At 54.6% G+C, this 14,543-nt stretch overlaps 1 protein-coding gene and 1 long non-coding RNA gene across 2 annotated transcripts in view; one reads left to right on the top strand and one right to left on the bottom strand.

Annotated features, from left to right (window-relative positions):
* Nucleotides 1-14,543, top strand: part of CDK18 (cyclin dependent kinase 18) — a 193,794-nt gene that overhangs the window by 132,713 nt on the left and 46,538 nt on the right. The window lies entirely within an intron of this gene.
* Nucleotides 2,112-3,618, bottom strand: LOC139807407 (uncharacterized). Its single transcript, XR_011730544.1, has 2 exons — nucleotides 2,828-3,618; nucleotides 2,112-2,716 (listed from the first exon to the last, which is right to left on the bottom strand). It is a non-coding gene; the product is annotated as an uncharacterized lncRNA (long non-coding RNA).

The following is a 14,543-nucleotide window of genomic DNA, read 5'->3' as shown; positions in this document are numbered from 1 at the left end:
GCAGCCTCCTTTACTGACACCACTGACCCCCAGAGTCCTCCTGGCTGAACCTGTGCACACAAGGGAGGGTTCCTGGCAGATATTCCCAACCTGTGAAGCCCCATCTGGCTGCAGTGCAGGACACGGGTGTGCTTCCCACTGGGGATTCCCCTCAGGATTCAGAATGTGGATGGTGAGGCAGGGAGAGGTGGCAGATGAAGGCAGGGATGCTGGCAGAGCCATGGGGCTGGGGTGGCACCCCCCATGTGTCCCCACTGATGCTCCCCACTGCCAGCTGGAGAGGATTAGCCAGAGCTGGGGTGACAGGGGTGGAAAAGGGATGGGATGAGGGTGTCTGCATGTGGGAGCTGTCACCTTGTCCCTGTGCATGTGCAAGGCACAAGGTCCTTAAGGGACAGCACATGACAGCCCCTGGGAGGGCACGGTGACATCCCTGGTGACATCCCTGGGTGGTCTGTATGACTTGAGTGGTGGGGTTTGGGGGGCATCGTGGCTGTAGCCTCCATGCCAGGCTCAAGGTGATGCAGACGTGGGATATTTGTATTTTCTCTGCTGCTGTTCACTGTTACCAGTGATTTGTCATGTTCTGCTGGCAAGTCACTGGGGCACTCGTGATATAATGTGACACCTATTAGCACGAGGAGGAATTCTGGTGGAGAATTCTCTCTTTTCCACTCTGGAGACCTCACCCTGCAGGACAGGACACCCAGGGTCCCATTGCTTCCTCCCTAGGGACAGCCACAGCTGGAGGGAAGATGAACCCCATGGGGAGCCCCATAACCATGGTGTGAAGGTGCCCCAAGCCTGATCTCTGCCTGAACCATCCCAGCCCAGTTGCTGAAGGTCTGTCACCACTCCCTGGGGACACAGACATCTGCAAAAGCCAGGAGGGGACACATCCCTTTGGATATGCCCTGTCTGGTCCTCAGAAGGGATCTCGAGGGGCTCTGCAGCCCACCCCTCATCCCCCCATACCAAAACCTTCCAGCAGAGAGAAATTCTTTTTCTCCTTAATGGGTTTTCACAGCCCAGAGAAGCAAGAGCACCCAGGCACAAACACACGGATACTCTGCCCAAATCCCAGCATAAACCATTTGGCCCCTCCAAACCCTGCCAGCCCTCAGGACCCCACCACCGGAGTCCCTTTGGCTTCCATACCCCAAACACGCCTGGAATAAGGGCAGGAATCAAATGACACCAAAACCCAAGGCAGTTCCTATCTCCAAGTAATTAATTGCCTTTCCCCTCGCTGACATCACCGCTCAGGTTCGTACATGCACCACTTCCCTTATCTTTGGGATTACCTCATCGGAGAGAACCCGGAGAGGCTCCCTCCCTGCTCTGCCCTTGCTGGAGCTGCAAGTTTGCAGCCAGGATTGCTCCGGTGCAGCCCCCCTCCCAGCTCCTCCAGCCACACCAGCATCCCTGCTGCTCCCTGCCAGGAGTCAGGGATTAACCATCAAGGCACAAGCACTTAGAAATCTGCTCCTGGCCCTTCAGCTCACACTCATCAGAAAGCAAAACACACTTTGAAGCAGGCGGAGTTGCTCTTTGCCTGCAGTCGGGGCTGAGGCAGGGATTTTATGCCCGTTCCAGGCCAGGCAGAAGTGTTTGCAGACACAGGCAAACAGCTTCTCCCCATGGCTGAGGAGGATCCAGCCATCCATTTCCACCCAGGCACAAACCAGAGGACCTGAAGCCTCCTTTACTGACACCACTGACACCCCAGAGCCCCCCTGGCTCACAGGGGCCATACCCAGCCCCACACCGAACCCCCCCACTTCGTGTGTGGTATCTGAACAAGGCAGAGAACTCATCATCCACGGACACAAAGTTCTATCCACACGCAGGAACCCTCATTCGAGTGCACACTTCATACCAAAACCCAGCAGCTCAAGAGTTTCTGTGTCACTGAGCTGCTAAATCCCTGAAGATGCGTTGTTGCACGTAGTTGTGTGTCAACATGAATAAATATGCACACATCTTTACTCCTATTGTTGAATTTTGGCCATTTGCTGATGATTCTCACCTAAACCAAAGAAAATTTCAATTCTTTCAGCTCACCTCGTAACAACTGCAAGCAAACGCCGGGCATTAGCCAGGACACGGTGTGAACAGATGTAAATATCTCTATTTGCACACTTATATACAGCAACGCATTCTCACCAACCACAAGAAGCAGATAAAGGACTTCAATCGCCCCGGGATGCTCACAGGCAGGCACTGCCCACAGAGTTCAGGGCCCGGGGGGGCTGTGAGGGTGCTGGGTGCCCAGGGGACCCAGGGTGGATGCAGGTGTGTAGTTTGCATGTGCTCATACAAATGCCCATCGCCTCTCTGGCACACACAACTCCTCCGGGCAAGACTTCAAACAAAGCAAGAAAGAAAGAAAGAGAAAAAAAAAAAGCTGTCTTACTTTTTTTTTTTTTTTAGCTCCTTTTTTGTTGGTTTTGGTGTGGTGGTTTTTTGTTGGCTTGGTTTTTTTTTTTTTTTCCTCCCTGCCGCCTCGATCGTGGGACTTCAGCGGGACGGCGACCCTTGGGTGGGGATGATGAAAAGAGACTCAAGAAACCGCCGAGCGCTGCGCAGAGCCGTGCGGAGGGGAAAAGAAGAGCTTTTGCCAGCAGAGAAGAGAAGGAACAAAAGCCCAGCGATGCCGGAGCGGTGCTGAATAGGTGTCTTCCTAATTGTAAAGGGATTGGGAGGCTGTGTGTGGCTGCGGGGAGAGAAGGGGGGGGTGGAAAGGGCGATGGGAAGGGGCCTCCCCTCCCATTCCGGCTGGGGACGGCCGCCCGCAACCCCAATCTGAGGTTAGGGAATAAATTACCTCCCGTCTTTCGTGTGTTCTCCCCCTTGGAGCCAAGCAAAGAGCTGCATCCCCTCTGCTCCTCTCCACCCGCAGCTTCTCAGTCCCCGCACAGCCCCGAGCCGGTGGCCGGGACCCCCCGGGCACGGCTCCCCCCTCGCTGCCCCCCGCCCGGGGCAGGGATGCCGGCTGTCCCCATGTCGCCTCTCTCTCCTCCTTTCTCCCTTTTTCCGCTTTGTCTTCGGCCCCGTCTCCCAGCCAGGCAGACACAAAAGAGCCTCTGACCTGGGTGGAGAAAATAACCCGCTTCCAGGAAAAAAAAAAAAAAAAAAAAATTAAAAAAAAAAATCCGCCCGAGTGCTCCGGTGTGTGCTTTCAGCAGGCAGGGCAATTAAAAATAGCTGGGATAGCTTGAAATCGGAGGCAGCATTCCTTCCCTAATGAGTGTAATTAGCGGAGTGAGGATGGAAGCGTGTTTCCCCGGCTGCTCCCTGCATCTTTCCGTGTCCCCGAGCTCCAGCCTGCCCGAGGTCTCCACAGCCTTTTGGGAAACGGCGTTTTTCCACTTCCAAGAGCCGCCGGGGCAGGAGCTGTGCTTGGATACAGCTATCAACGTGCACTTCAGCTACCTTAAGCTCTTCCTCCACCTCCGCCTCAAAACCGAGGGTTTCAGACAGGATTAAATCCCCAAACACACAGCCCGAGTCCTCCGGGGCTTGCAGAAGCAAAGACGAGGCAGATTTGGGACTTTTTTTTTTTTTTTCTTTTCTTTTCTCTCTGCTCGTTTCTCTCCATCCACTTTAGCTGTCATAAATCCCGAGCCGTCAGTGTAACGGCGGGTGATTCAGCAGGGATTTAGCCAGGCTTCAGACCCATGAAACGAGCCAGATCCTCCTCCCGTGGCACCGCCCGACCCAAACGTGAGCCCAGCATTACCTCACCCTGTCCCCTCTGCTGGGACACGGGGCGTTGGGCTCCTCCGGGTAGCCGGGAGGTCCCTTGCAGGGGACAAGGACCCTCTCTGCTGTCTGCCCCCTCAGCAAACCCAAATTCTGCCCCGGTTTAGCCTCAGAACCGATTTTGGCTGCATTGGTTTAGGTGAGTGCCTGCGACGGGCTGAGGATGCAGCAGGGGCCACCCTGAGCATCCTTCTCCCTAAGAGAGAAGAGGCAGAATGAAGCCCCGTGAGAGGCTGGAAAACGTCTTGGGCAGCTCATTAATTAATGGGCCTAACGAATCTGCTTGGCTGGGTGGTCTGCAGGAAGCAGAGGAGGAGCAGGAGCACCTGGGCAGGGTGACACGGTGGTGGTGGTGGTGGGCACAGGGCTGGTGGTCCAGCTGTGTTTCTGGGGCAGCCGGGGGGGCTGTGCAGTCCCTCAGCATCTGCTCAGCTCTGACATTGTGCTCACTTGGGCTTTTTTTTTTAATTGTCTTGATGTCCCTCATTTGCATAATCCCCATCATGCAGCGCAGCAGGACTTTTGCTCTGAGCTAATAAATAGATGACAAAAATAAATGTGTCATGTAAGATTTGCTTCCATTTCTTCCCTTTGTGAGCCAACTAGCACCAAGAAATGCTGCTCGTGGGGCTGCTCTCACAGGAACTGTCAGCCTGGCAAGCCACAGGCAGCAATGTTTGCTTTGCCCATGGTAGACAACTTTGCCAGATGCTGGGCTAAAGAAGTGAGCTGGGAGCAGGAGGAGAAGCTGGCTGTGAATACATAAGGATGTTCTCCTCAGTGCCTGGAGTTTGCCCCCCTGCATCAACCCTTCCAAATCTTCCAAAAGTCCCCAGAAAAGCAGGCTGGGGACAGTGGAAGGACTGTAAAAATGTAAAAATGTTCATCTCTGTGTTCACAGCACTTCTGCAGCCAGTGACAGCCAGGCAGGTACCTGAAGTGCCTGATTTTTTGATTTGTTTTCTCCAGAACTGCAGGGCACTGTGGTTACCCCTCATCCCTAATGCTGTGGCCAGGTCTCTGCTAATGGTGGAGTTGAAGCATTTATGAAATTGGTTCCCTCAGCTGAGAAAAAGAATAATCACTCTGCCCTAAATATCCCAGGGGGCTCACAAGGATGGAAAGGCATCACATGTTGGCTACAGAATGATTTCCTCCTTGGTTTTCCAGGGAACTTGGTTGGCTGGTGCCCAGGGCATCTATGGGAACACCAGAGATCCCACACCAAAACAGCCTTAACAGGCTCAAAGCTTTAAAACAGAAGCTGCAATTAAACACGGGGGCATCCCCAGAAATTTTTGTTCCAGGTCTGGGGGGTTTTCCTTGGATGCAGCTCAGCTGGAAGCAAGGGAGCTGCTGGACATCACCCTGTGTCAGGTCAGCCCAGAGGATCCCTTCAAACATCAGCTCTGAGAAGGGTTTGGATCTGACAGATAACAGCAGTGAGACTCAAGGTTTTTGGAGATGTAGTAGAGATGTTGCAGGGGGTGTTGGCTGGCAGCTCTGGAGATCATATCTTGTGTGATACAGAAGTTGGGATTTTTTTTTCCTTCCTGCAGCCCTGTGATTCTGGAGGATTCTCAGCTCTTACAGAAAAATGCTTCAGCATTTCCCACTGTGTTGTTTGTTGAGAAAAGCCTGAAAACATGAATCCTAAAGATTGAAAGCTACAAAATAAATAAAGACCTGAAAATGTATGAGTGTTCTCTTTTTTTTTTTTTTTCTTTCAAAACCCTAACCAATTTTAAATCATTTTTATGACTCCACATAGCTGCCTTCTGGCATGTGAATGTTTGAGCTTGGTGTTACCATAAAGATGGATTCACAGCTGTTGGTCAGTGGAGGGAAAAACACTGCCTAAGGTTCCCAAAATGCTCTGATCAGGCTGTGAAAAGAGCTCATCAGCCTCATAGAGCTGAGCTCACTTGACATTTAACAGGTCCTGGGATGAGGCTTCCAGCTCATGGAGTGGGTTTACCAGCAGGGCTCCTCTGCAGGGGTCTCTGCCCCCGTGCTGGAGTTGGGATGTGTTGGATGAGCTGCCCTGTCCCTGGCTCTGAGGAGGAGGGACACGTGAAATGGGTGCTCGTGGGAGAAGCAAAGGCAGGGGGTGAAGAACATGAGGCAGGGAATGAAAGCAGAGGAGGATGGAGAAGTCATCTGTGGCATGAGGCTGGATCAGGTCTCTGTGTTGAACCCCAGAGGGAGAATTTTCCATCTTGGGCAGCTCAGCCCTGCAGAGAGCTCTGCACCCCACTGGTTTGGGACCTGGCTCATCTGCCCCCCAGTATGAGCACCACATCCACCTCTGAGCACCCACTGCAATGGTGGGTGCTGTGAGGAGAGACTGCAGAGAGGCATCAGGATGGAAAGAATAAAAAAAAAAAACCAGCAAGAGAGGTGGAAATTAGATAAGGTACAGGAGGGAGGCATGGAGGACCACAGAGCATCCCTCCAGGATGCAGCAAATAATTTTCCCTTTCCTCAAAGCACCACGGCAGGGGGGATGGGATCATCCATCTTCATTGCATCACCAGAATAGGCTCTGTCAGGTTACACTATAAAACTAATCAATATCCCCCGTGGCCTCTCTGGCCACAGCTCCCACACCAAAGGCAGCCAGGCTGGAACATAGGACACCCCAAGTACTGCTCCTGGGAAAACACGGGTGCCCATGGCCCTGGGGAGACCCAGAGGTGTTGCCACACACCATCTACACACACCTGATGATGTGTTCAACAAGCTCACACTCTTCCTCATCTGCCTACCTGGGTATTTCACTTCCCCTTTGCTGTAATAACCTGACATCTGGCTGCTTATTTTCTGTAGACAACTGCACAAACCTCCTGCACCAAAGCCCCACAGAAGTGCATTTCCTCAGGGAGCAAAAACCACCACGGAAAGCCTGGTTTGCCCAGTTGCAACCACACAGCCCCCACGGAGTTTGCAAACCCCACTCGTGTGCAGTGTCCCAGAACTTCTGCACTTCCCTCCACGGGGACATTCCTCTGGCGCAGAGAGAAGCCAAGGGTTGTGCTATGAGCACTTCTCAGTTCCTCAAAGCACTTAGGACCAGCTTGGCCCAAGGGTTCAGTGCCCAGCACCAGCCCAGCCAAGTTTTCTTTTCCCTGGTGCAAGCTCCCTCAGTTGTTTCCAGGGCAGCTTTCCAAGCAGTTGCTCTCTCCCTGTACCTGGAATCCTGCAGCGAGCCAAATTCTTGCCCAAGACAAGATCCATCCATCTTATTCTCAGGCTCATGGCTAAAAATAAGCCAATAAAGTAGCAATCACCTTGAAGCAGCAGCAGCAGCTCCATCAAAGCCAAGAGAGCTGCAGCACCTGCGCCTCAGCTTGAGCCAGGAGCCTCCACCTGCCCCCCTCTGCCCTGCTGCCCCAAAGAGGGGAGATTTACAGCAGATCTTAGGAAGAAATTCTTTGGGGTGATTGTGGGGAGCTCAGGTTGCCCCCAGAAGCTGTGGCTGCCCCATCCCTGGCAGTGTTGGAGGTTGGATGGGGCTTGGAGCCCCCTGGGCTGGGGGAGGTGTCCCTGCCCATGGCAGGGGTGGCACTGGATGAGCTTTAAGGTCCCTTCCAACCCAAACCAGGCTGGGATTCTATGGCAGCTCCTGGTGCTGCCCCACGGTCCTGTGTGGCCTCACTGGACACTCTCCCCTGTCCCAGGAGCTTTTTTGTCCCCAGTAGACATCTGGGGCACCTCCAGAGCCCCCTGCCCTGGCCACAGGGACCCCTCAGATTCTGGGGCTGCTCATTTCCCTCTTTCCATGTGGATCCAGGCTGATCCGAGGGGCTGGATGTTTGCACCAGTTTCCCTTGCGAGCGCTCATTTGTCATGTAGATCTCCTGGCATTTTTTTTAAAGGGTAGATTAATTTCGGGGAGCTCTCAGATCCAATTTCCTCTGGCAACGGCTCTATTAGGCCGTGCACAGCGGAGATAGAGGCTCCCGTCCTCCCGCTGCTCCTGATGGAATTTGATTCCGCGCTGCCAAATCTGCAGGGCTGCGCACACGTTCTCACTCTTGATTAATGTGAGTAATTTCTGCTTGAAAGAAGGTTGAAATGAGCAGCCGAGGGGAAGCGAACGGTGAGGGTTCCCCCCCTCCTCTCTCTCCGCCCTCCCCCCCCCCCAATCTCTTTTCTCCCAACCCCCCCTTCACTCGCTGTTTGCGTTTCCCCAGCCCTGGCTGACAGATAAACAGAACCGCTGGCCCGGTTTCAAGAGCAGCAGAAGGTGCGGGAGGCGGGGGGGTCACCTGAAGGAGGGGGGGGCTGTGTGTGTGTGTGTGATGGAAAGGGAGAGAGGGCCGGGGGTTGGGGGGGCTGCAGGGATCGCCCCCCTTTCCCCCCATCCCTCCATCCCCCTCCCCACTGTCCCGCACGGGGACCCCGGGGCCGCGGGACAGCGCTGGCCCGGGCCCTGCGGCGACAGCACCGGGGAGGGTACACGAGGTGTACACGAGGGGTGCATGAGGGGCACACGAGGTGTACACGCGGGGTGCACGCGGGGGCACATGCGAAGTGCATGCGGGGCACACGCGGGGTACACGAGGTGTTCATGAGGGGCACACGAGGGGTACACGCGAGGCTCCCGGGGAGCACGCGGGGGGCGGCAGGCGCGGGGCTGCAGACGAGGCGGGAAGAGCCTGAGGTGAGAGGAGAGGTGAGGGGGGAAGGAGGCTCCGTGAGGGGCGTGAGGAAGTTGAGGAAGGTGAGGGAGGGCATAGGGGTCCCAGCCGGCGGGCAGGAGGGTCGGCCCGTAAGGAAATGGCCCCCCCAGGGCGGGTTGCAGGCAGCTTTTCCCCCGCACACACAGAGCCCACGACACGCACCCCCGCCCTCAGCCAGGGTCACTCTGAGGAGCGGTGCGGTCGGCTCCGAGGTGGAGGCACTGAACATCTCCCTGGGTCCTGGTCCTGCCCTCCCCTGGGGTCCCCAAGGGTCCATCCTGGTGGTTGCTGCAGGGACATCCCCGCTCCCCCGCAAGGCATTCACACCCTCTGCTTTTGGGTTCCTTCAGGCACATCACCTGGGGCTGCTGCGGGGACCCGCGGTGCCTCACGGCTCTTTGGAGAGGGAGAAGCAGTTGTCCCAGCCCCACACGGTGAGTACCCCCTGCCTCAGCACCTGCCGTGCCAAAACCTGCCCTGGGCCTTTGTAGGACACCAATAAAGGAGTTTTTCCCCAGCGAAACCCAGTCCCTTACGTCCTCTCCCTCAGGAGCAGCGGTGGCTTCGCATCTCCTTTTCAATTTATTTTTATAAGGAAGGAAGGAGAGAGAGAGAGGAGAGTCACATCCTAATCTGGCAAAATGTCAGGGAGTGATTCAGAGAAGAGGCAGCAGCACAGGGAGGCAGCCCACACAGGAGAGTTGTTTCTGATTTCCAAATGTCAGCATGTCCTTTAATTAAATGCTGATGAACAGGGGACGTGCTCCCTTGGGCTGGGCCCGGGGCTGCTGCTGGTAACACCAAACTCCTCAGGGAGCCCGAGTGATGCCACCAGCCTGCTGGTCCTTGGGATGAGCTGCCTGGAGAGACAGCTGATCCTACCTGAGCAAAGCAGCTGTGCCCCAGGGTTTGCACCACTCTGAGGGCACCAAAAAGTGCTGGCTCATAGCTCTGTCCTGGCAGGCAAGCCTTTTGCACCCATGTCCCCATTGGTGTAGCCTCTGAGCTGAGATTGCACCTTTTTTGTCACCCAGGGAAAGTTGCATTCGATCCAGTTCAGTGAAACGGGATGCAAACCCCGATGTGGATGCTCTTACTTTAGTTTGAGCAGCTCTTTTCTTCCTCAGCTTCCATCTGTCCTCTGTTTGCTTCAGCTAGGCTGCAAAAATGGTTTTTACATTCGGGATCTCTGCAAATAACTTCTGTACCTAATAATGTCCCGAAGCATTATGTTACAATGCTTCTCTTTGTCCTCTCAAGCATGCCTTGTCTTTGAAGTCAGTGGGAGGGTTATCCTTGAGGCCAGGAGGGCTGTGCTGTGCTCTGGGCTGTGTCGGCCCTCGGGGTTGGGACTAAACCCTCACTGACCCTGGAAGGGGAGAGCAGAACCGTGCAGAGATACCCAGACTGGAAGGTGTCCTGCTGCTCCGGTCCTGGCTGCCCCTCGGCTGCCTCTGCCTGATGCTGTCCCCAAAAACCAAGGACACTTCTCTGCAGGTGGGATGGAGCAGGGCTGCACTCTGCCTTGCTGCATGCCCTGCAGCCCATCCTGCTCTGGGGAGCATCGCATGGGACTTGGTGATGAACTTTAGTACCTGCCCTGGGATGGACAACTGCCCAAGCCCAGCTCTGGCCTTTGGGATGGTTTGGACTGGCTCAGCTGCAGGTTTTGCTCTGGGTGTCCCAGTCCAAGAGCAGGAGGTTCATCAGCACAAAAGAGGTACGTGGTGCACTGCACTGCCCTGCATCTGGATGACAGTAAAAAAATGGTCCTGAAAGTACAAAACTCTCCAGAATGCCCAGAAACTTTTCCCTCCTTCAGAGACCCGTGTCACCCTGTGTGCACGGAGCCACTGGCACAAACAAAGCCTGACAAGGAGGTGACAGGGCTGAAGTCACATGCCAGACAAGGATGCATCTGAAGAAATCATCTATAATTCCACTCACACATTTCAGCACCAGAAAAAGCTTTCACACTCACTCTACACAGCAGAGATGCCCTGCACGTCCCTCCCAGTGCTTACAGAGAGCCTTTCCTCTCTTTCTGTGCCATGTCCCAGAGTCGGTGGGACCGGAGGTGTGGGCTGGGGTGTCCAGTGGGTCTGGGGGCCACTTTTCCCCCTGCCCCATGCGATCTGCAGCTCGCAGCAACAAGTGTTTGCTCCCGGGCTCCCACAGCCACGCTGCCTATTCCCAAGCGCCACCTGATGGCACCAGCTCCGAAAGGGTTTGTTAAACAATGTTGGTACCGGCACGGCCACAGGAACCAGGTCCGGCACCAGGGAGCATGGAAAAGGAAAACAGGAACACTGGCAACCAGCAGCTCCGTCTCAGCATCCTGCCCCGTGTCCCTCCCCGGGATGGGACAGACCCAAACTGAGCTCAGTGTATCACACGTGTGCTGCTCTCTTCTTCTCGAGACCACAAAAAAGTTCTCCCACACTACCCAGGAGCCAGGCAGATCCTTCTAACCCTGACTGGGAGACTCCCACAACTCCCCCCTTTTTAATTCTCCTTGACATCTGAGGAAACAGCTCTGTGTTTGTGAATGTGAGACCAAATTACACAGAAATCCTGGGGATGACAAGCCCTGAACACCTCCCTCCTGGCAACGAGAGAGAACTCACTTTTTTCTAACACCAGACATGGGATTTTGCCCCACTGGGTCACCTCCCTCTGCCAACCCAGACAGGTGCCACCCAGACAGTTGTTGAGGACCCTTCAGCTACAATGGCCAAGCAGCAGTTTGGACACTCTCCCAGCCAGGAGGAGAGGGGACCCCCCAACACAGCAAACAACAGTCCTGCCCTGCACCACCAGCCATCCAACAGGCACCCTCCAGCCAGGCCCCTCTTCCTCCCCCCTCCCCAAACCGGTGCCTGTTCAGGACAGGGATGAGATGAACACAGCTCTGGCTCAGGGTCCTCTGAGCACAAAGCCCTGGGAGCTGAGAGTCTTAACTCCTCCGATGTCCCTGAGTCCCTCCCTGCCCTTCCCTCCCTTCCCTCTCTCCCCTGGGAGCACCGAGCACTTGTCAGGGAACAGGCAGAGGTTTGGGTGAGCCCCTGGTTTCATCCCCAGCACCCATCTGCTGGGCAGGGCAGTGCCTGGCTCCCCAAGGATGGTTCTTACCAGCTGGGATCCCCGCTCAGTGCCTGGCACAAGCCAACCTGCCAGTCCCCCAGGTCCAGAGCACATCCACCCCGTGGCCACCACCCTGATGCTCCTGATGCTCCCTCCGAGCCTCCACTCCCGGGAACACCGAGACACCCAACATCGAGGCACCCAGATGGAGAGAGACTGCAGCAAAGTGTTTTGTGCCGGGAGGGATGGGGAGAGGACACAGGGGGAGGGGAGGTGGCGGTGGTGGGAAGGGGGAATGAATCATTTGGAGGGAGCCAGATTTCCATATTCCCCCTGCTGGAAAATTAAAGTCTGCTCTGAGTTTGCATCCCAAATGCGATTGCTTTCGGATCCCTGCCTTGGAAGGCACGTACCTCTCTCAGCAGCCAGCACTGCCGGGGTCAGTGTCCGTGCTGTCCACCTGTCAGCAGGCTCTTCCTTCTGTTCACGCTGAGCATCATCTTTCCTTTGAACACCGAGGTAGTTAAAAGCTGCAACTTAAGGACTCGAGGCGGGGTGGAGGTGGACACGGACTCAGGGAGCATGAAAAGCAGCTATTGGCTCTGCCTCTCCGGCTGCTCTGCCACTGGGCTGGGCTGAACATGTGTCATCCCTCCCCTCCGCTCCCCTTATTTCCCCATCGCTCTCCTTCCAGCACCGAGTCAGGAAGGTGGGGGAAGGAGGGGACTTATTGCTGGGTTATGACCCCCCCCCCGTGGCACTCTTGCACTACCCACCCCTCCTGGGGCCGCACGGGCAGATGCAAACGCTGTTCGAGCTCCCCGTGCCCTCCCCGTGCCACGCAGCATATGGTGAATGATTTTTAATTTCCTGGGGATGGCGTTCCGTATGGAGACTGGCAGGTTCCTCACCGTGCTTTAGCAGGGCTTTGATTAACCCCCAGGAGATCCTTGACCTGCCAACTGGCCGGATGGGCTCAACTTCCCTTCTTCCTCCTCCTTAACGGGGAGCTCTTCGTTTGAGCCCCAGCCAGGGCAGGGAGAGCAGCTTCCTGCCTTCAAAGCTGCCTCTCCCTAAGTCAGGACGGGTGAGAGCTGTTGCTGGGAAGAGGATCCAGACTATAATCCTCTTTCTGATGCTGCCTACCTGTTACATGGCAGCCCCGTGCAGGACCCATCTTGCCAAGTGGAATAGCTGAACCTTTACATCAGTGGCAATGCCAGAACTCAGACTTTCTGCAGGGCTGCTCTCCCAGGCTCTCTGCAAACACAGGTAGAGTCATTGAGTTGGACTCAGGCCCGGCTGGAGAAGCTCACTCTGCAACTCCAGCCACTTTTCCTGCAAAATCTGTGGTCCTTAAAAAATAGGAAAAATTAGTCCACCCCTCTCGACAAATCCCTGGAGCCGTGCTGTGTCTCTTGGGTAACAGACACCATTCCCAACAGCATAGACTGAGCTTGCAGATCTGTTCAGTGAACAGGTCTGCTCACTCTTCTGCATTAATCACTGATTCCTCACAGGAATAGCTTTCACTCTGCAGACTGTTCAGGCTGAGGCTGGGTCGGGGATGGTGTGTCTGAGCAGCCTGGTTGTCTCTTTTGCTGAAAGGTTTCTCAGACGTGCAGCACAGGCTGTGACAGCAGGAATGTCATTGCTTTCACTTCATCTCACATTAGCAAGGCCCTGCTGGCTCTGCGTGTGGTCCTGGGTGCAGAGACAGCACGGAGAGCAAGGAGCCCTTTGCCTGGTGGGTTGTGGTCGATGAATGATTGTGGAGAAGCAGCTGCTGCCTCTGTGAGGATGTGCTTGAACCTCTAACCCAGCTCTGCTGTCTCACTGCAACATCACCATGGCTCTCAGGTCCTCTGGCTGGCATTAGAAGGAACAATCACGTTGTGTTTTGCACAGAAGGAGCATGGCAAATGGATTTGCCATCTTCATGGGCTTTGTTTCTGAACAAAAGGAAAAACTACTAAAAATGTAATCACTTTAAGCTGCTGCTGTTACAGAACAAAGCTGAGTCTCACTCATGCCCAGCAGACACTCCATCATTCACCTTTGTTGAGACAGAGGGGGGTCAGTAGGACAGCAGATGCCATCAGGGAAATCCTTCCATTTGGTTTGTTCTCCAGTAGACCCCGAGGTTCCAAGAGCATCCAAGAGCCTCCCATTAGTTACGTGGGAACTAACTGATATTTCTTTGGTGCACAGGATGAAGATTTCAGCCACATCTCCAGACCTGGGACTTTGCTTCCTGCAGCTCAAGACCTCAGTGCCCTGGCTAGAGGCAAACCTCCAAGAACAGGTACAGCTGCTGGTGAACATGAGGCATTTCTGTTGCATTTCTGTTGCATTTCTGTTGTATTTTTGTTGTATTTCTTGTGAGGGGCAGATCTCCTTAGCACTTGGCTGAGCAGTGTGGTGAGTTCCTGCAAAATTGCTGAGTAGTGCAAGAAATCTGAGACACTCTCAGTAATACACTCAGGCTGTGTCCTGCATCCCTGGCTGCCCAGGTTTTACAGCCTTGCAAGCTGCAGGGCTGCTCAGCTGTAGTTAATGTTGAGAAAACTGCACAAGAGTGCTTAGATTGTGTAAAATCCATATTTTTAAAGCTGAGCTCCATAGAGGGCAGCATTTTGGGGACAGTTGTCCATCCTTGGGGCTATTTCAGAGAGATAAACCACAGCCTTGCTACCTGGTGGAAGCATGAAGGGGGGGAAGGTGCTGCCAGGTTTTTGTGTTTTTCCAAAATCCACCCACTAGCGGGCAGCAGGACAAGAGGCTGCCCATGGGAGGAATGTGAAGGCGCCTGAGAATTGCAAAAGAGGGATCTTTGTCTTAAAAATATTTAATGTGAATTGTAACAGTTTTGGCCCAGGAAAAAAATTGCAGATGTTTGATCCTGACCCTTTGCAATGAGCAGCCAAAACTTCAGTGACTTCATGGGAAATCTGTGTGCAAGCTGCTGGGTTTTTCCTGGAGCATTAAAGCCCAGGATGCTCCTACAGC

Source organism: Heliangelus exortis, chromosome 25, assembly GCF_036169615.1.
Source record: "Heliangelus exortis chromosome 25, bHelExo1.hap1, whole genome shotgun sequence".
NCBI lineage: Eukaryota > Metazoa > Chordata > Aves > Apodiformes > Trochilidae > Heliangelus > Heliangelus exortis.
This window is presented reverse-complemented; position numbering and strand designations above follow the sequence as displayed.